Source organism: Bubalus kerabau, chromosome 6 (assembly GCF_029407905.1).
Source record: "Bubalus kerabau isolate K-KA32 ecotype Philippines breed swamp buffalo chromosome 6, PCC_UOA_SB_1v2, whole genome shotgun sequence".
NCBI lineage: Eukaryota > Metazoa > Chordata > Mammalia > Artiodactyla > Bovidae > Bubalus > Bubalus kerabau.
In genome coordinates this window covers 80,410,571-80,430,128 of record NC_073629.1, presented here as the reverse complement: position 1 = coordinate 80,430,128, position 19,558 = coordinate 80,410,571, and the positions used below count along the sequence as shown (strand labels likewise).

The window sequence follows — 19,558 nt, the reverse complement described above, 5'->3', positions numbered from 1 at the left end:
GAGAGCTGCAGGTGGTTCCCTGGGGATGGAACAAAGAGCCAGAGAATCCAGGATGAATGAGGGAATGTGGGAGATGAGACTGTAGAGGCAAGCAGCTCCCGTCATTCAAGGCTTGTAAACCCTGTTACCTGAAGCACCTAAATGTTTTTTAGAAGTGGAGTGATAAGATTAAATTTGCATATTATTAATAACAACATCCCTCTGGAGGGGATCAAAGAGATTCAAGGCTGGTGGTAGGAAGATCAGTTACAGGAAATCAGGAGACTAGAGATGAAAGGGACCTGAACCAAGGTGCTAGCTAGTAGTGGATACTTAGACAGGATGGATGGGTTTGGTGCCTGCCTGTGGGAACAGGGGTCGGGGGCAGGAGGAGACAAGATGACTCTTAGATTTCTTTGTATCCGCTCTTTCTTACCTCATAACTTTCTATGCTATAAAGTCACGGTGGGTACAAGGGCTTTTGTGGCCCATCAAGGCTTCCTTGGTGGCTCAGATAGTAAAGAATCTGCCTGCAATGTGGGAGACCTGGGTTTGATCCCTGGGTCAGGAAGATCCCCTGGAGAAGGGAATGGCAACCCACTCCAGTATTCTTGCCTGGAAAATTCCATGGACAAGGAGCCTGGTGGGCTTTAATCCGTGGGGTCACAAAGAGACACGACTGAGTGACTAACACACACACACACACACAGTGAGAGTTTTGTTTCTTAAACAGTTTGCTCCCAAATAACCCCTTATACCCTAAGTTGCTAATGTCCTTGGGGCCTTTTTATTCAAAAAATCTTGCAAGCAAATGATTGTCTGTTTTTTACATGCCCATATCTCTTTGTCTGGGGACATTTAATTCTAATTCAGGAGGATCCAGTTGTTTTAAGTAGCTAACCAGAAGTATGGTGATTCAGCTTCTTTAATTGGAAGATGATAAACCTTGTAATGTATAAACTGTATAAATACCCCAAACACATTTATTTCCTTTAATGTAATAATGATGGTGGCAAGAATGACTATAATTAAAATTTTTTAAAAATTATATATTTTTGGCTGTGCTGGGTCTTCATTGCTGCCTGTGGAGTTTCTCTAGTTGCCGAGAGTGGGGGCCACCCTCTAGCGGTGGCCTGTGGGTGCGTCTTACTTCGGTGCAGCACAGGCTCTCGACGTGCACGATTCAGTGGTTGTGGTGTGTGGGCTCAGTAGTTGCCGCTCCTAGGCTGCAGAGCTCAGGCTTATTAGTTGTGGCCCATGGCCTCAGTTGTTCCTGTGGCCCAGGGGATCTTCCCAGACCAGGTATTGAACAGATGTCCCTTGCATCACAAGGCATATTTTTAACCACTAGATCACCAGGGGAAGCCCTGTAATTAAAATTTGAGGGTTTGTTGTTTATGGTTTGAGACTCCCCATCACCTGTATGCAGGTCAAGAGGCACCAGTTAGAACTGAACATGGAACAACAGACTGGTTCCAAATTGGGAATGGAGTACGTCAAGGCTATATATTGTCATCCTGCTTATTTAACTTCTATGCAGAGTACATCACGTGAAATGCCACGCAGGATGAAGCACAAGCTGGAATCAAGATTGTTGGGAGAAATATCAATAACGTCAGATATGCAGATGACACCACCCTTATATCAGGAAGTGAAAAGAAACTAAAGAGCCTCTTTATGAAGATGAAAGACAAGAGTGAAAAAGCTGGCTTAAAACTCAACATTCAGAAAACTAAGATCATGACATCCAGTCCCATCACTTCATGGCAAATAGATGGGGAAACAATGGAAGCAGTGACAGACTTTATTTTCTTGGTTTCCCAAATCACTGCAGATGGTGATTGCAGCCATGAAATTAAAACACATTTACTCCTTGGAAGAAAAGCTATGACAAACCTAGACAGTGTATTAAAAAGCAGACATTACTTTGCTGACAAAGGTCCATCTGGTCAAAGCTGTGGTTTTTCCAGTGGTCATGTATGGATGTGAGAGTTGAACCATAAAGAAAGCCGAGTGCTGAAGAATTGATGCTTTTGAACTGTGGTGTTGGAGAAGACTCTTGAGAATCCCTTGGACTACAAAGAAATCAAACCAGTCAATCCTAAAGGAAATCAGTCCTGAATATTCATTAGAAGGCTGTTGTTGCTGCTGCTAAGTCGTGTCAGTCGTGTCCAACTCTGTGCGACCCCATAGACTGCAGCCCACCAGGCTCCCCTGTCCCTGGTATTCTCTGAAGAACTGATGCTGAAATTGAAGCTCCAATACTTTGGCCACCTGATGCGAAGGGCCAACTATTAGAAAAGACACTGATGCTGGGAAAGATTGAAGGCAGAAGGAGAAGGGGACGACAGAGGATGTAATGGTTGGATGGCGTCTCTGATTCAATGGACCTGAGTTTGAGCAAGCTCCAGGAGATGGTGATGGACAGGGAAGCCTGGCATGCTGCAGTCCATGGGGTTGCAAAGAGTTGGACATGACTAAGCAACTGAACAACGACAACAATCACCTGCAAGATAAAACTCGGTGTCTTAAAAAGGCTCACTGCCTTTCAAGCTGCGGTTCCTACCTCCTGCACTACTCCTTGCTCAGCACTCCCTGTACAGTGTTGGTGGCTAGTTTATAGTTCAGAATTTTGTTTTGTTTTGCTTTTGGTTACACCTAGTGGCTTGTGGGATTTTAGTTTCCCAACTAGGGATTGAACCCAGGCCCTTAGCAGTAAGAGCACTGAGTCCTAACCTCTGGGTCTCCAGGTAATTCCCTTCAGTTCAGAATTTAAGGTCAAAGTCAACAATATGTAATGAGCCAGACACTATGGGAAATAACAGTGCCCAAGCAAACTATATACATTCTTTTATAGAGCTTCGTTTCTAGTAGGTGGAAGAAAAAAGTCAAGATAAGAGTACCATGAGGACAAATAAACTAAAATAAGAGGACGGGGGATGCCACTTTATATAGGGTGATCTGGAAAACTCTCTGAAAAAGCATTTAAGCAGAGACCTGTAGGAAGTGAGGAAGTAAGCCATGTGGATATCTGGGGGGACAGTGGGATAGTAAATGTCAAGGCCCTGAGGCAGGTATATGTTGAATAGAAGAATGAATAGTTTGTCTACAGCAAAGAGACGGGGAAAGAGAGGTGTGAGATATAAGCCAGAGATAAGTACAGAGGTCAGCTCCTGTAGAGCCTTTAGGCCAGCGGTCCCCAGCCTTTTTGGCACCAGGGACTGCTTTCTTGGATCACATTTTTTCCATGAACCAGTGGTGGGGGGTGGTTTCAGGATGCTTCAAGCACATCACGCTTACTGTGCACTTTATTTCTGTTATTGTTATACTGTGACACTGTGGTGATGTGAGGGATGGGGAGTGGCTAGAAACACAGATGAATCTTCACTTGCTTGCCTGCTACTCATCTCTTGCTGTGTGTCCTTGTGTCCAGGACCCAGACTGCTCTGTAACCCTACTTTAGGCCATAGTGAGAACTTTGCTTTTTACTCCAGGCAGGATGGGAATCCATTGGAAGATTTTAAGCAGAAGAGTAACACGACCTGCCTTATTTCTTAAAAGAACACTTTTATTGCTTTTTATATACCAGACTACAGGGATGTAAGAGTAGAGGCAAAAGCACCAGTTAAGAGGTTGTTGCCATAATTCAGGTGAGAAATGGTGATGACTTAGATTCACGGCTGGTTGTACCACAGGTAGTGAGGAAAGGTGGGTTATATCTAAATGTGTGTATATAAAAATATATATGTTATATATTGTGGCCTATAATGTGTATAATATATAAAAATACATGATTTTAAATTTCAAATATATATAAAGGTAGGAAGGGGAGACAACATAAGTAGAGAGTGGAAACCCATGTCCTTGTCACCTAACTTCAGCAATTATCTGCCCATGAACAGTCTCATTTCTTTTGTATTTACCTGCCCCTCTGGATTATTATGAAGTAAATCTCAACCATAATAATCAGTTCATCCAAGGTGTCTCTAAGATAGAAGGGCTTCTTTTAAAAATGTGATCACAATATTTCATTTTATCTAAAATATTATTAATTCCTTAATATTATAAAATATCTAGTCTGTTTAAAATTTTCCAGTTTTTAAAGTAAGAGTCTTATTTTTTTTTTCCTTTCTACAGTTTGCTTGAAGAAAGATCCGTTTTAATATAATATTCATACTTTGAAGTTGGTTGACATGTCTCTTAATTCTCTTTATTTTTCAAAGTTTTCTTTCCATCTGTTTTTTTGTCCCCTTGCATATCTATGTTGACATAAATCAGGTAATTTGCACTGTATGTTTTCCCTGAAGTCTGGATTTTGCTGACTGTATCAACGTGGTGGCACATAATCCATTCCCATGTCCCCTATGTTCCCTGATACTTAGATGTAGAAGCTTGATCAGATTCAGATTCAGATTAGATTTTGTCTTATATTTCCATAGGGGTACGTAATGCATGGTTGCTTCTGTTTTTGTGATCACTACCTTGTTACATTATGCTATCAGGACTTGCAAAGGGTAAATTTCATTCTTTTCATTCTTTCTTTGTTAGCTCGAAATACTTCCATGAAGAGAGAAATCCTTATCTTGAAGTATAGTTCATATAGCTAAGTCCGGAAAAAAGCTGATTCTTCTCTTTTGTGAAAGTGAAAGTGAAGTCGCTCAGTTGTGCCCGACTCTTTGTGACCCCATGGACTGTAGCCTACCAGGCTTTTCGGTCCATGGGATTCTCCAGGCAAGAATATTGGAGTGGGTTACCATTTCCTTCTCCAGGGGATCTTCCCGACCCAGGGATCGAACCCTGGGTCTTCTGCATTGGAGGTAGACGCTTTAACCTCTAAGCCACCAGGGAAGCCAGATTGGTTCCCTATCCTTCTCCAAAGGTGACTAATGAAGTTTTTCTCTCTTTTCTTTATTATCTTATTATTATAAACTCATGTTTATAAACATATATTTGTTTCAATCCATTGCAGTTATTATATTATTCTTACTGATGTTCAAATGGACCCATCCTTGGCCAGTGGGAGCCTCTTCAGCTGGCATCTGAGTCCTTTTCACACATCTCAATATTCATTTTCTCTTTCCTTGGTTTCTGGTATCACAAACTGGGCTCATCTTGTATATTTTCTGCCTCAGTCTTAGAATCAGGCACTTTTCAAAGGGCCCTAATTATTTTCAGCAGGCAGTATTGTGTCAAGTCTGTAATCTTGGTGTGATAGGTTCTCTTTGCTACTGGGTTGGTCTCTATCTAGCTCTTTTCATTAGCCAGAGCTAGAAACAATTAAAAAATAGAATATAACATGGATTCATAATGCTAATTTAAACTCAGATTCAGGGACATGGGTTTCTTTTTTAAACTTCATTTGATTAATTTTTAAATATCAGTACCTCTTATGTCTGTTTTTCCTTTTTTCCCATGCCCAAAACCCTGGTTCTCAATTATACAAATATAATTTCTTATTTGCTTTATGCCATAATAATAATCACAGAACAATAATACCAGCACTACCACCAAAACCAGTTTAAGGATGTAAAGTTGTTGGGTTTTTAAAGTTTTTGGCAGGCAGGAGAGGGTTTGGATAGATTTCACTTTAAGATAATTACTTTGTGTTTTAAGGTTACTTTAATATGTGGTTCGGAGAAGGCAATGGCACCCCACTCCAGTACTCTTGCTTGGAAAATCCCATGGACAGAGGAGCCTGGTGGGCTGCAGTCCATGGGGTCGCTAAGAGTCAGACACGACTGAGCGACTTCACTTTCACTTTTCACTTTCATGCATTGGAGAAGGAAATGGCAACTCACTCCAGTGTTCTTGCCTGGAGAATCCCAGGGACTGGGGAGCCTGGTGGGCTGCCGTCTATGGGGTCGCACAGAGTCGGACACGACTGAAGTGACTTAGCATAGCATAGCATAATATGTGGTTATCTCATCAGTTTGGTACTTAGTTGGGTTAATTTGCTTCATTTTGCTTTCACTTTTTACAGGTTACTTTTATGTTTCCAATTACAAAGAATATTTACATAGTTTCAAATTCAAATCTATAAAACAAGTTGTATTAAAAAAAATTCAACTTCTATCCCTCCCCCCTATATCCTGTTTCCTGCCTCATAGGTGGCTTTGGGTTTATCTTTTCACTTTGTATATATAAGTGTATGTGTATATAATAAAATATATCCCCACTGCCAAGTCTCCTCCATTTTCTCTTAGATAAGTGGAAGCTCTGCACATGGTTTGGATTCTAGAAGAATTCGAAGGCAGCACAGAGAGTGTTTTCTGAAAGACTGAGTGTGAGATGTGAGAACAGGGTCAAGGTCAGTACCCTCATCAGCTGGGAATGAAATCATCTATCCAAGTGTGCCTGGCTAGCCTCACTCATCTTGTGGATTCTGGTCAGCTCTCCTTGCCCTCAGGCGCTTCCCACTGTTCCCAGTGAGATCCAGTGCATAGCACCATATTTCCCTCCTGGTGTATACTTTTTTGTGTATGTTTGCCTGAGCAGCTTGAGGGCAGGGATCGTGGTTTCTTCTGTTTTCCTACCACCTGCCACAGAGTCTTTTACACAGAAGGGGCTTAGTAAATATATGAGTAGATGAGTAGGCCAGGGTTCTTTTATAGGAATTTGCCTCTGATCTTCAGAATAACCCCATAAAATAGATACTGTTATCCCATTTTACAGATGAAGTTACTGAGGTTCAGACAGGTTTAAGCAGCTTATCCAAAGAAATAGCCAATAAATGGCTGAGGTAGAGTTTGGACCCAGGTCTGTCTGTCTGATGCCAAAGGAACACAGTCCCAACTGTGGTCTGTGTAATTTCATTCAGGAGATGGCTGTGGGAGACTGTCCACATTTGGCTTTTATTAACTCTGTGACCTCAGCAAGTAAGATAGGCTCTATCTGTTTCCACACAAATAAAATATAGGATAGCGGTAATATCTCATAGAGTTGTAAAGCATTTAGAACAATGTCTGGTACAGAATAGGTTCTCAGATATTAGCCTACTTTAGTTACTGTTTGTTATTTTTAGTAGTGGAATACTAGAATATTCTTACCACTGCTGTATCCACAGCTCTGTGCTCTGCACTGCATATTCAGTCTCATCTAACCCACCCAACGTGCCCTCCAGGAGCTTACAGTTGTCAAGGTAAGATGCAAATGTTTAAAGGTTACAAAGAAGGGCACCCTGGTAGAGATCAGTCCCTTTGAGATTAATGCCAAGGCAGAGAAAAAAGGACAAAAGGAGCTTGCAGCTGGCCAGCCTATTACATAACAGCCCACTCCAGGTCTTCCCGGACAGAAATAGAAAACGGAAGGCATGGTGGAGATAGGGATGTTTTTTGTTTGACCAGTGCTGCGAAGTAGGAAATGGCAACCCACTCCAGTATTCTTGCCTGGAAAATTCCACAGATAGAGGAGCCTGGTGGGCTTCAGTCCATAGGATTGCAAAGAGTCAGACATGACTGAGCAGCGCCCCCTGCACCCCTTCCACCCCCCACAAGCTTTAGTGGCAGTTAAGATTTCAGCTCCCTGTCCAGTTTGGTGGGGTTCCTACCAGTGCCTTGTCTTATAGCAGTTTGCATAAATGACAGTTTAACACTCATGTTTTAGAGAGTCTGTGAATCATGGAGTCTCCTGTGTCTTGGAACCTAAGGGAGCAGCATTTTACAGAGGAAGTGGCTTTGCCTGTGGAGGGAAAGCCGCCTGCTTCAGGACACACTGGTGTTTGAAACCGAACTCCTTTGGTTACTCTCACGAGTCAGATAATACAGATTCCAGAATGCCTGGACTCACGTGCGGAAGTGGGCTCAAATGTGTAGGTGTGTGGGGAGGAGAGCCACTGGTCGTACTCATGTAGTGTCCCCCACTGTCCTCAGTGAGTCCAGGCACCTGCTCTCGTGGGAGGCGCAGTGACAGTGGCTGCTAGGGGAAGAGTTGGGCATCTTGGTCCTAGGCAGTTCTGATGTCTGATTTATATTGGGCACGGTCATCTTGGGGCTTTTTCAGAGGTACATCCACCCATGCCCTGTTGGCGATTACACTGAGACCCCTGCTCTTCTCTCTAGTGGGAAATGAAGAATGTGATGATGAGAGGGCGTGAGGTTTAGGACCAGGCAGACCCGCTTCATGTTTCACCTTGCTGTTTGTTACATATGTGACCTCTGATGCCATTGCTGGGGACACTTGTACACATACTAGTGAACGGGAGGATTAAAATCTGAGCAGCTGCTGACCCTAAAGAGTGCCTGTGCCTGTAAGGGTGGGTGGGATTGGGCAGCATGAAGAGACCAATTTAGGAAAGAGCATCTTTTTTAAATTGAAATATATTTAACATATAACATTATATAACTGTAAAATGTACAACATGTTAATTAGATATGTTTCTATGCTGTCATATGATTGCCATTATAGCATTTGTTAACACCTCTATCACATCACATAATTATTATTTCTTTTTTTGTTGTTAAAATAATGAAGATATAGTATCTTAGCAGGTTTGACAATTATGTTGTTTGTGTTCACTCTTTTGTGCATTAGATCAGTTCAGTTGAGTCACTCAGTCATGTCCGACTCTTTGCGACCCCATGAATCACAGCATGCCAGGCCTCCCTGTCCATCACCAACTCCCAGAGTCCACCCAAACCCATGTCCATTTAATCAGTGATGCCATCCAACCATCTCATCCTTTGTCGTCCCCTTCTCCTCCTGCCCTCAATCTTTCCCAGCCTCAGGGTCTTTTCAAATGCGTCAGCTCTTCTCATCAGGTGGCCAAAGTATTGGAGTTTCAGCTTCAACATCAGTCCCTCCAATGAACACCCAGGACTGATCTGCTTGGAGGATGGACTGGTTGGATCTCCTTACAGTCCAAGGGACTATCAAGAGTCTTCTCCAACACCACAGCTCAAAAGCATCAATTCTTCAGTGCTCAGCCTTCTTTATAGTCCAACTCTCACATCCATACATGACCACTGGAAAAGCCATAGCCTTGACTAGATGGATCTTTGTTGACAAAGTAATGTCTCTGCTTTTTAATATGCTATCTAGGTTGGTCATAACTTTCCTTCCAAGGAGTAAGCATCTTTTAATTTCATGGCTGCAATCACCATCTGCAGTGATTTTGGAGCCCAGAAAAATAAAGTCAGCCACTGTGTCCACTGTTTCCCCATCTATTTCCCATGAAGTGATGGGACTGGATGCTGTGATCTTAGTTTTCTGAATGTTGACCTTTAAGCCAACTTTTTCACTCTCCTCTTTCACTTTCATCAAGAGGCTTTTTAGTTCTTCTTCACTTTCTGCCATAAGGGTGATGTCATCTGCGTATCTGAGGTTATTGATACTTCTCCTTGCAATCTTGATTCCAGCTTGTGCGTCTTCCAGCCCAGCGTTTCCCATGATGTACTCTGTATATAAGTTAAATAAGCAGGTTGACAATATATAGCCTTGACATACTCCTTTTCCTATTTGTAACCAGTCTGTCATTCCATGTCCAGTTCTAACTGTTGCTTCCTGACCTGCATACAAGTTTCTCAAGAGGCAGGTCAGGTGGTCTGGTATTCCCATCTTTTTCAGAATTTTCCATAGTTTATTGTGATCCACACAGTCAAAGGCTTTGCCATAGTCAATAAAGCAGAAATAGATGTTTTTCTATAACACTCTTGCTTTTTCGATGATCCAGCAGATATTGGCAATTTGACCCCTGGTTCCTCTGCCTTTTCTAAAACCAGCTTAAACATTTGGAAGTTCACATTTCATGTATTGCTGAAGCCTGGCTTGGAGAATTTTGAGCATTACTTTACTAGCGTGTGAGATGAGTGCATTTGTGTGGTAGTTTGAGCGTTCTTTGGCATTGCCTTTCTTTGGGATTGGAATGAAAACTGACCTTTTCCAGTCCTGTGGCCACTGCTGAGTTTTCCAAATTTGCTGGCGTATTGAGTGCAGCACTTTCACAGCATCATCTTTCAGGATTTGAAATAGCTTAACTGGAATTCCATCACCTCCACTAGCTTTGTTCATATTGGATCACTAGGACTTATTTTCAGCTCATTGTAAGTTTGTACCCTTAAAACCTCAGTCCTGTCTCCCCACCCTCCAGACCCTGGTAACCACCATTTCACTCTCTTTTTTTACAAGTTTGGCTTTTTTACAGTCTGTATATAAAGAGCCTCGGAAGGCATTGCCCCCACCCCAGTGTGTGATCACTCACTCTGCACGAAGGACCACGAGCTGAGCTGGCCTCAGCTTTCCTCTCCTGCCTGCTAAAGACTCAGCATGTAGTTTTCATTCATTTGTGCCTTCCCAGCAAGTGATGTTTAGAGGTTTCCCCTCCTTAACATCTGGTCCTAAGAATATCCTTAGATCATCCACAGAGCTGACATCACAGGACCTGGCTTCTCCGTTCCTACAATGCTTGCTGGTTTGAATATTTCCCTTTATGTTTTAAGCTTTTAACTAATATATAAAATGTCATGAGAAGAACATGGGCTTTGGAAGGAGACACATCTGGGGAAGAACCCTGGCTGTGTGACTGTATCTATGTCTTGGGTCCTCACTTTGCCCATCTGAAAAAGGGGGACAATAGAGCTAACTTGGCAACGTCATTGCAAGGATTAAATGAGATAATGGAGTCCCAGTTCCCAGCCATCAGAAGGTGAGTGATAAATGATAACCCCTGCCATTATCACCATGCAGCACTTCAAAGCAATTTGCAGTTGGTGTAAGAACGAAGTGGCGCTCTTGGTTTCTTGACAGATTTGATTCCGTTAGATTCGGTGTCCTATTTTGAACGGTTTACCTTGGTAGGCCTCCTGTTGGGTGTTTCCTACAGACACAAATGAAGCACCATCTCTGTTCTCACTAAGTTTTTCTTGCACATTAATTTGTCTGTCTGCAGCTTTCAGCAAAAGCATTCCCACCTCCTTCCCAGTAACTCTAAATCACTCTGTTCTGTGGAAGGTTAGTTTGACCCTCAAGCCTTTTGGAATTTGAGGACCATTTACTTTATTCATCTTGTCTTCCACCCTCTGTAACACACTGTCTACATCCTCACAATTCCCTGAGGAAACAGCATGATATCCTGGTTCCAGAATGTTCTATAGGCAAGCCTTAGACACATTACCCAGCATCTCAAGAGTTCCCTCCTTCCTTCTCTGTAGAGGAGAGTGTGATACCCATCTCAGTGTTGGGTGGGGATTCATGCCTGTAATCTTTGTCCCGAGAGCAGGTAGCCTCACACAGACTAGAGCGAAGGAAGTAGAAGAGACATGCTGGAATCTGCTATGTCAGATGCCAAGGAGAGGTAGAATCTGCCTCGAGTGCAGGGAGGCTCTGAATGTACAATGATTCGTCTGGTCATTTGTGGTTCCACTTCTGCAACCTGAGAAGAAAAGCCACACAACTCTTTCTTGTTCCCTTCTGCACCTCCAAGCTCCTTTTAAGAGTTGTTGAGTTGCTAATTTGTGTCACACTCTTTTCGGACACCATGGACTGTAGCCTGTCAAGCTCCTCTGTCTATGGAATTTCCCAGGCAAGAATACTGGAGTGGGTTGCCATTTCCTTCTCCAGGGTCTCTTCCTGACCCAAGGACCAAACCTGGGTCTCCTGCATTGGCAGGTGGATTCTTTGCCACTGAGCCACCTGGCAAGCCCCCCTTATGATAGCAGATGAGGATAAATATGGAATGATGATAATGACTGCTTCTTATTGAGAATGTACTGTATGTGTACATTCACAGTGATCGCAAAACGGAGACTCAAAGAGGGTACACAGCACTCTTAAGCATGTAGAAGACAGGAAGGGGGCTGAAATGGTGGTGATGGTCCCTTCAAAGCACGACAGAATTGGGAGCTCTATGCCAGGGAAATAATCAACTATCTGTCTCCTCAGCAACACCCAATGTTTGACTTTGTTATCACTGGTGCATTTCAGTTATCTTCATGTGCCTGAAGAAACAGGTCTCAGAAGATTTGATCCAGCTGGCTGTGCTATGCCCAGAATTCAATTAAGTCCATGATTTCCAATTAACGGGCCCTCATGCTAAGATTGAGGTCATATCATTAATCTTGCTTTTATTTTAGAATTTCCACCGTCGTGATTTACAATGCAGCCCCGCCAGTCTTGTCAGGATTATCGGTGCATAATTAAGCCTGAAAGACAGCCAGAGCAGCTAGTTAATGTGGGTGACAGGGAGGGACCCCTTCCCTTTGCTTGGTAAGCCTGCCTCAGGCAGCATGGGGCCACATGTGAGGATTTTATCTGAGGACAATTCTCCTGCATGTCTGATCTCTGCAGTTCAAATCCTCATACAATAAGAAAAAACTCCAGACAAAGGATTTCAGAGCCCCCATTGGTGATCCATTGTGAACAGTGTTCTAGTTAATTCAATACCACCTTATGCACCCCCACCTTAAGTTGCCATTTGCTAAGTTGTAAATGTAACTGTGTTTTTTATAGATGAAGGATTTAATCTTTATAATCATTCTATGAGGAAGGTGTCATAGGCTTTCTCTTTGCATGAGATCATACAGATAGGTAAAGGTCACTGAATGGATGGAAGAATGTTGCAGTTCCTAGATACAGACCATTTCTAAGTCCCGTTTCCTTCCCTTTCTCATGGTGGTTCTGCTCAGGAGGCTCTCTTCCAGTTCCCCACAGGGGATAAGAAGACAGGCACGCATAGGAAAATACTGATTATGGTTGCCTTCCCAGTGACAGATGTTTGTCTGTCATTATGTTGTTTAAACTCCACCACATACATGGGAGGAAGATATTCTCTGTCCCCATTTTACAGTTGAGGAAACTGAGGCTTAGATTAATAAGCCTGCCTGTTGTTACACAGGTGATAAGAAAGGAAGGTCAGTGTCATGAAGCCAGGTCTGCATATTTGCAAAGCCTTGGTCCTTTCAATTACATTATGCTGGTACCAAATGCTTCTCTTTCCCTGATTTTCTGGGAGTGCTTATTGTTGAGACTCTCTAGACAAGTAAGATGTGGACAGGCATTTTTTGAGTTGGGGAGGGGTCTGAAGAAATACTGGAAAACAAACTATACTCATCAGGTAAAGGTGTCCTTGAGCTCCAGCTCACATCTGCTGCATGCCGAGGCCAGATCTAGGTATCTCCCATCATTACCTTTGATTGAATTTGCTCAGTGTTTGGTTTTCCCAAAGGAGAGGGTAGTGGTGAGGCCTTTATGAGAATGTCTCCCAGACAAGTCCATGCCAGTTTTGTCCTGGGACCAGTGAAATGAGGAGTCGTCGGTTCTCTTTGCACTTAAGTAGCAGATTTTCCTCCGATAGCTTGCTGTGGGGTTTTGTTTTGCTGTTTATTTTTTTTGTCCCAGGATTCACTTTCAAAGCATTTTCATGTACCCTGTTGAGTTAGCATTTAGATGTATCCTCACTCTGAGTTCACTGAGCCTCACTGAGCATTTTTATGCTGGGAACGGCTTACTCCAGAGGCTGCCCATCACAGACTCCTACTAATACATTTATCTGATGATTAGATGTTGAAGGTACTGCCTTGAAATTTCCTTCAGGTGCCCTCAGATGGAATTCTGGCTTTTGAAATGTGTCCTAAAGTGTGTGTGCTAGCCCTGGGGAATTCCACTGGTCTGAGGCAGCATTAATCTGCTCTGCAGATTTTTTTTTCTAAGAAGTCATTAGAAATCTGCTTCTTCGAAATCTGCTGATAACTGCTTTTTTGTCATTTGTTATGTCAGTGTGAGGACCAAATCCCACAGGCAGTTATATAGAGAACAGGCAAAAGTTCTTGGTCTTTCGCTTGACCTTCAGTCCTTCTGGGTTCTGAGGCCCTCTCACCTTCCCAAGCTCACCCCCCTCCTTTCTGTAACACACCCTCCGCTGCTCCTTAGTTGCTTCATTCATATCTGACTCTGTGCGGCCCTATGAACTGTAACCCACCAGGCTCCTCTGTCCATGGAATTCTCCAGGCAAGACTGTTGGAGTGGAAAAAATAAAAAAAATAAAGAGAATGCTGGAGTGGGTGTCCACACCCTTCTCCATGGGATCTTCCCAATCCAGGGTTTGAACCTGGGTCTCCTGCATTGTAGGCAGATTCTTTACCACTGAGCTACCAGGGAAGCCCCAACACACCCTCTCCCTCTTCCCAGTTCCCTGAGGAAACAGCGTGATATTCTGGTGCAGCATGCACTATAGTTGGTCCCTTCGACAAATGACTTACCATCTCAACATCCCCCTCCTCCCTCTCCATTTAGTGAAGACCCTAGAAACCTAAAAAGTGTGAAATTTATTGAAAGTCTCATGGACAGCAAGGAAATCAAACCAGTCAATCCTAAAGGAAGTCTACCCTGAATATTCATTGGAAGGACTGATGCTGAAGCTGAAGCTCCAGTACTTTGGCCATTAAGAGCTGACTCATTGGAAAAGACCCTGATGCTGGGAAAGATTGAGGGCAGGAGGAGAAGGGGACGACAGGGGATGAGATGGTTGGATGGCATTACAGACTCAGTGGACATGAGTTTGAGCAAACTCTGAAAGATAGTGAAGGACAGGGAAGCCTGGCATGCTGCAGTCCCTGGGTGGCAAAGAGTCAGACACAACTTAGTGACTGAACAGCAGCAACAGCAATTAAAAACCCATCTCTCAGTGTTCTTAGTATGGAATATGGTCCCCAGTACAGTTATAACTGGTACTCAGGTATGATTCTTTCCCTTCTTGTGTATATCCTTGACTTGGTGTTCTCTTGGTCTGAGCTTTCTCTCCTCCCTCAGCCTGAAATGTCCATTTCTACCTAAGCTGCAATTCAAATACTCCTTCTTCCATAAAACTGTCTTCTTTACTGCTTCCAGCAACCTGCATCCCTCTCCTCAAGCTGGAAGTAAGCTCTTCGGAACTCCTGTTTACTCTATATCACCAGGATGGGAGATGAAATGAGAAAAAAAGAAAATCTAGGATAAAACCAGAGAGGGGCCTGTGCAGTGTAGTATGATTAAGTTACTTTTCGATATCTGAGGTCCTCTAAAACCAAAGAAAATGGAGTTAAAACAGAGAATAAAATAAACAAGAAAACAAACAAGGGTGACCACTGTTTACATTTTTGGAGAAATGTATATCTTTGCATTTTTTAGTTCTGTGTTTTTGTGGGCATGTATGCATATATATTATGTGTTCTATGTACAGTTACACATAAAAAGGGTCATACTATGAAATAGTTTGGATTTGCCATTTTTTTCCAATTTATACTGAAAAGTAGTCAAAGTCATGGCTATTTTTTTTCTCTAACATCCCTCATAGAACTGCACCATTTATATTATATAATATATATATGTAATAGTGGGCAAGTCTGAGCAAAAGAAAAAGCAGTTAACAATGGTGCATCTGTTGGTTAATGCCTCCCTTGAGCTCTGAGATACATACATGGCTGTGCATGGCCTTTTCTTTGAATTGTCCCAAGCAATTGGTCTAGGCTCCTAGTTCTTAGCACAGCACAGAGGTTTAGCAGAGAACGGCCATGACAATGGGGACGACTTTGTGGGACCAAGGATGGTAATTTGTGGTGATGCATGTGTTGTCTCATCTTCTCTCCAATCAGTCTGGACTCTGTTGGAAGGTATTGAAAGAGAGAGACCCAGGCTCTGGAGTTAGTACTGTGTGTGTGTGTATGGTTATGTGTGTATCCGTATGTATATATGTGAATACTTACTGAATGTTTACATTTTAAATATGTATAGTTTATTGTATGTCAATTTTATATGCATCAATAGAGCTGTTTTTTTTAAAGTTAATCATATTAATGCTTTGTGGAGAGTAATTTTGTCTTCACGGTGTATCTGTATGAAGCATAAGAATATGTCACTGATATCCTGTTGAGTTTTGAAATGTTATGAATCTGCACTGCTTCCTCTCACGGTTCAAGCAGAACTTCCACCCCTGTGGTTGAATGTACTGATGTGATTGATGAAATGAAGAAAGCATGGGTCTTGGCATCACATAGGCATTATATATTTCCTATGAAATATATTCCTTGCATGACTTAATCTGCCTCCTTGAGACCCACTTGCCTTATCTGAAAAATAAGAGCAACAATATCGGTCAGTCTATTGTGTGGGGTACTGCATGTTCCTTACATGATGCTTTGCATGTAGTGAGGCTCCTTTGGTGTATGTGCAGTATCTGTGTTGTGTGTAGTATGTGTGCATCTGCTCTGAGTTTGTAAACAACAAATAAGATCTGTCCATGATAGCGCTGCCCCTTTGGAGAGCAGTGGTGGGAGCATTCTCTCAGAAGTCTGCTTACAGTGATAGTTTTAGAATTTCCATCTATGAGGAGCTAAGAGAGGACAGTCTTATTGGAAGGAGGAGGGTTGAGAGAGTCCTCTTGGAACTTCATCTGCATAACAGATAGCGCTTTCCTAAGATTCTTGGTGTATCTGGGAAAATGGCTCAGCTGATAAAGAATCCATATGCAGTGCTGGAGATGCAGGAGATGTGGGTTTGATCCCTGGGTCGGGAAGATCTCCTGGAGGAGGAAATGACAACCCACTCAGTATTCTTGCCTGAAGAATCCCATGGACAGAGGAGCCTGGTGGGCTGCAGTCCATAGGGTCACAAAGAGTTGGACATGACTGAATGACTCAACATGGGAGTTGTTTGGGAGGAAAGTTGGGTTCTTAGTCACCCTTTGAGAACTCTATTGCCTCCCCTTTCCACATTAAATGGAACCCACATGATGAAAAGAAGATTTTGCTTGATTTTTTTTCTTGGCAGTATTCTTTCAGCAGGCTGTCAGTCTTTTGCTTTCTCTGTACTCTGTCATGGACAGTGTTGTTTTCTCTGTTCCAGGCAACAAGACTGGTCATTAGAAGGGAAATGTCATAGTCCATTTAATGCAATTTAAGCCTTGACCTTTTGTTAAAGAGGTAAAAATGTGATGGTCCCTCACTTCCTGGAGTTGAGAGGCCTTGTGGTGGGCAGAACATTTTCTGTTTCTTCAGAATTCCACTGAGGGTTCTGATCTCATTAGATTTGATCATTATTGTTTCATAAAGGGGAACCTCTATTTGGCCCAAGTTTTGGAGAGTAAAGATCTCCTAGACAGATCTGTTTCCCTGGTATACCATGAGTGCTTAAAATATTTGTTGACTGAAAGTAAGCAATATCAATGCATTGTTTTTATGAGAATTACTGTGTAGAATTTGGATTGACAAATGTAGCCTGACTCTGACAATCAGTCCCTGAATGAACAAAATGTTACATCCATTTTACTGGGGTTTTCCTGGCATTACCAGCCTGTTTGTGATCACTGTGCCTTGCCTTTTTCTATAGCAGAGTCAATTTCAGTCTCACTGTGTTCTTCACTTTGACTCTATTTCTCATTCTTTCCACTCTTATCATCCTTTTTTAATATCTTGGATCCTTTCAGGAAAGAGGAGCTCGAGATGGTTACTTAATTAGCTTCTCTTATCTGTCTGAATATAAAAACTGTATGCAGCAAATACAACCAGCTCTTGTTAAGTTTCATGAAATCTTCATCTTTCAGGCAAGCATGCTGAGTGGGTGCTGGATGATACAGTGCTACAATCAGAAATTCAGAGAAATACGAGGAGACAGTGAAAGCATCTGGTTATATTTGCGGCCTACAATAATGCCAAGACAAAGTCTTTCCCAAAGTTGATCTGTTTGGTCTTTCTTGCCACCTCTACCATCTTCTCTCTGATTCTTGCATTCTGCAGCAGCCCAGTTTCATGTCCTTTTATCGAGTGTTTACTCTGTGCCAGGTATCATGCTAAAGATTTTAGGAAGGTATGAGGAAGTGTGGAACATTTTTCCTGTTACCGAAGACCCAAAGTGCTGGGATTAAGGTGCATGGGTCAGACTCATTCACAAATAATATTGTGTTGTTCAAACTACTCCACATCCTAGGATGGAGGTGCAAAGTGAGGTGCAAGAGTAGGGACAGAGTTCTTATGCAAGACTTCAGAATGGGAAGGAGGGTAAGGGCAGAGGCTTTGGGGACTTCTGTAGTGGTCTAGTGGCTAAGACTCTGGGCTCCAATGCAGAGGGCCCAGATTCAAGCCTTTGTCAGGAAACTAGGTCCTGAATAATTTAACTAATAACAGCAACAAAATATATATATATAAATTTTAAAATTTTGTTTAAACCTATATACTGCCACAAAGACCAGTGCAGCCAAATAAATAAATAAGCAGAGGCTTTGAATCCAGCTAAACCTAGATTCACTTTCGTTCTGCCACCATGGTTACTAAACTTTACCAAAGCCTCAGTTTCCTCAGTGGGACTCCCAAGGACCACCAGGCTTACTGTGAAGGCCTAATCTAGTAGTGTATGGAAACTGCTTAGCAGTGTGCCTAGTCTAGGGCATGTGCTTCACAGATGACCTTTTTACAATGATGATAGTCTCCAAGAATTTTACAACTGAAAGAGACTTAACGAATCATCCATTTCCGTCTTCTTTGAGACCTTGAGTCTATGATTCTGTTATGGCCTCTTAGCTCCGTGAGGAGCTGGGGTTGCCCCTCCTATCAAAGTCCTGAAAGTGGGTGCAGAAATATTGTATATACTGGTTTGATGGTATCAGAAGTGATAGTAAAATCTTTAATAACTGTCATGATGAGATAAGTTAATATATAAATAAATATATAATATATTCTCTAAAATATAAAGTATAAAATATATATAAATATAAAATGTAAATATATAGTATAAAGTATATTCTCTAAACAAGTAAATATACATATGCACATGTAACTGTTTAGTATGTGATAGTATTTATAGCACACATTATTTATCATTCAAATATCCATCTTTTGTGTTGATTTGGGACATTCTCTGGAGTATCTTTTTCACTAGCTAAATGATCCCATTTACAAGTGTTGGCTTGATGTAGGGAATGGCATCGGGTCCTTTCTGCAACATCCCTGATAAATTGACTGTCAAAGAGGCACGTTATTTCAGTACCAGAAGGCCTGAGTGTGCTGTTGACGTGTCAGGACTGTGCTGCACTTTGAGGGTCCTTCCTGGTTTGGATGCTCAAGGCCAGCATCACTGACTTCACCTGCTCTGTGGCCTGTGCCTGCCAGTGCTGAGTTCCTTTAGAACTGCTGGTGGAAGCCGCACACACCGAGGCCTCTGCCCCCTTGGTCTGTCGAGCAGCTGCCAGACTGGTCCATGTCTAGGGCCACTGCTGTGCAATGTCATCAAGTGACTTATAGTTTCGTAGCTCATGTTATGTGCCAAATAGTACAGAAGTATTTCAGTATTTCAAAAGCCAGTATTTTTGATTCTGTGTGAACTTGAATATTAGTCGTGCAAACAGCATATAATTGTTCCCCATATTACATACCAGATTACTTCAGGGTGGGAAGAAGAAGCACCAGAACTATAAAGAGGTTCACCTCTGTTAAACACTCATGATTTTGGACTATCAAATGTGAAGAATTAACATGTGCTGTAGCAGAAGCTCTAGAAAGAGATTCTGTCCTTGTCGCACATGTCCCTACTGTCTGTCTTCATCAAACCTGAAACGGAACAGCATGGCTTTTTTTTTTTTTTTTTTAATTTCCGAGGCTGCTTAACTCCGCTGGAGACAGCA

General features: G+C 42.4%; 1 protein-coding gene across 6 annotated transcripts in view; it reads left to right on the top strand.

Moving 5' to 3' along the window:
- DNAJC6 (DnaJ heat shock protein family (Hsp40) member C6) overlaps nt 1-19,558 on the top strand; it is a 175,558-nt gene that overhangs the window by 85,463 nt on the left and 70,537 nt on the right. Inside the window, exons 2-3 of one of the 6 annotated variants that reach the window (XM_055585571.1) lie at nt 6,183-6,286; nt 7,043-7,117. The exons of the other annotated variants lie outside the window; for them this stretch is intronic. The gene's annotated coding sequence lies outside the window, so the exon portion shown is untranslated. The remainder of the gene's footprint in view (nt 1-6,182; nt 6,287-7,042; nt 7,118-19,558) is intronic. 6 annotated transcript variants of the gene reach the window in all.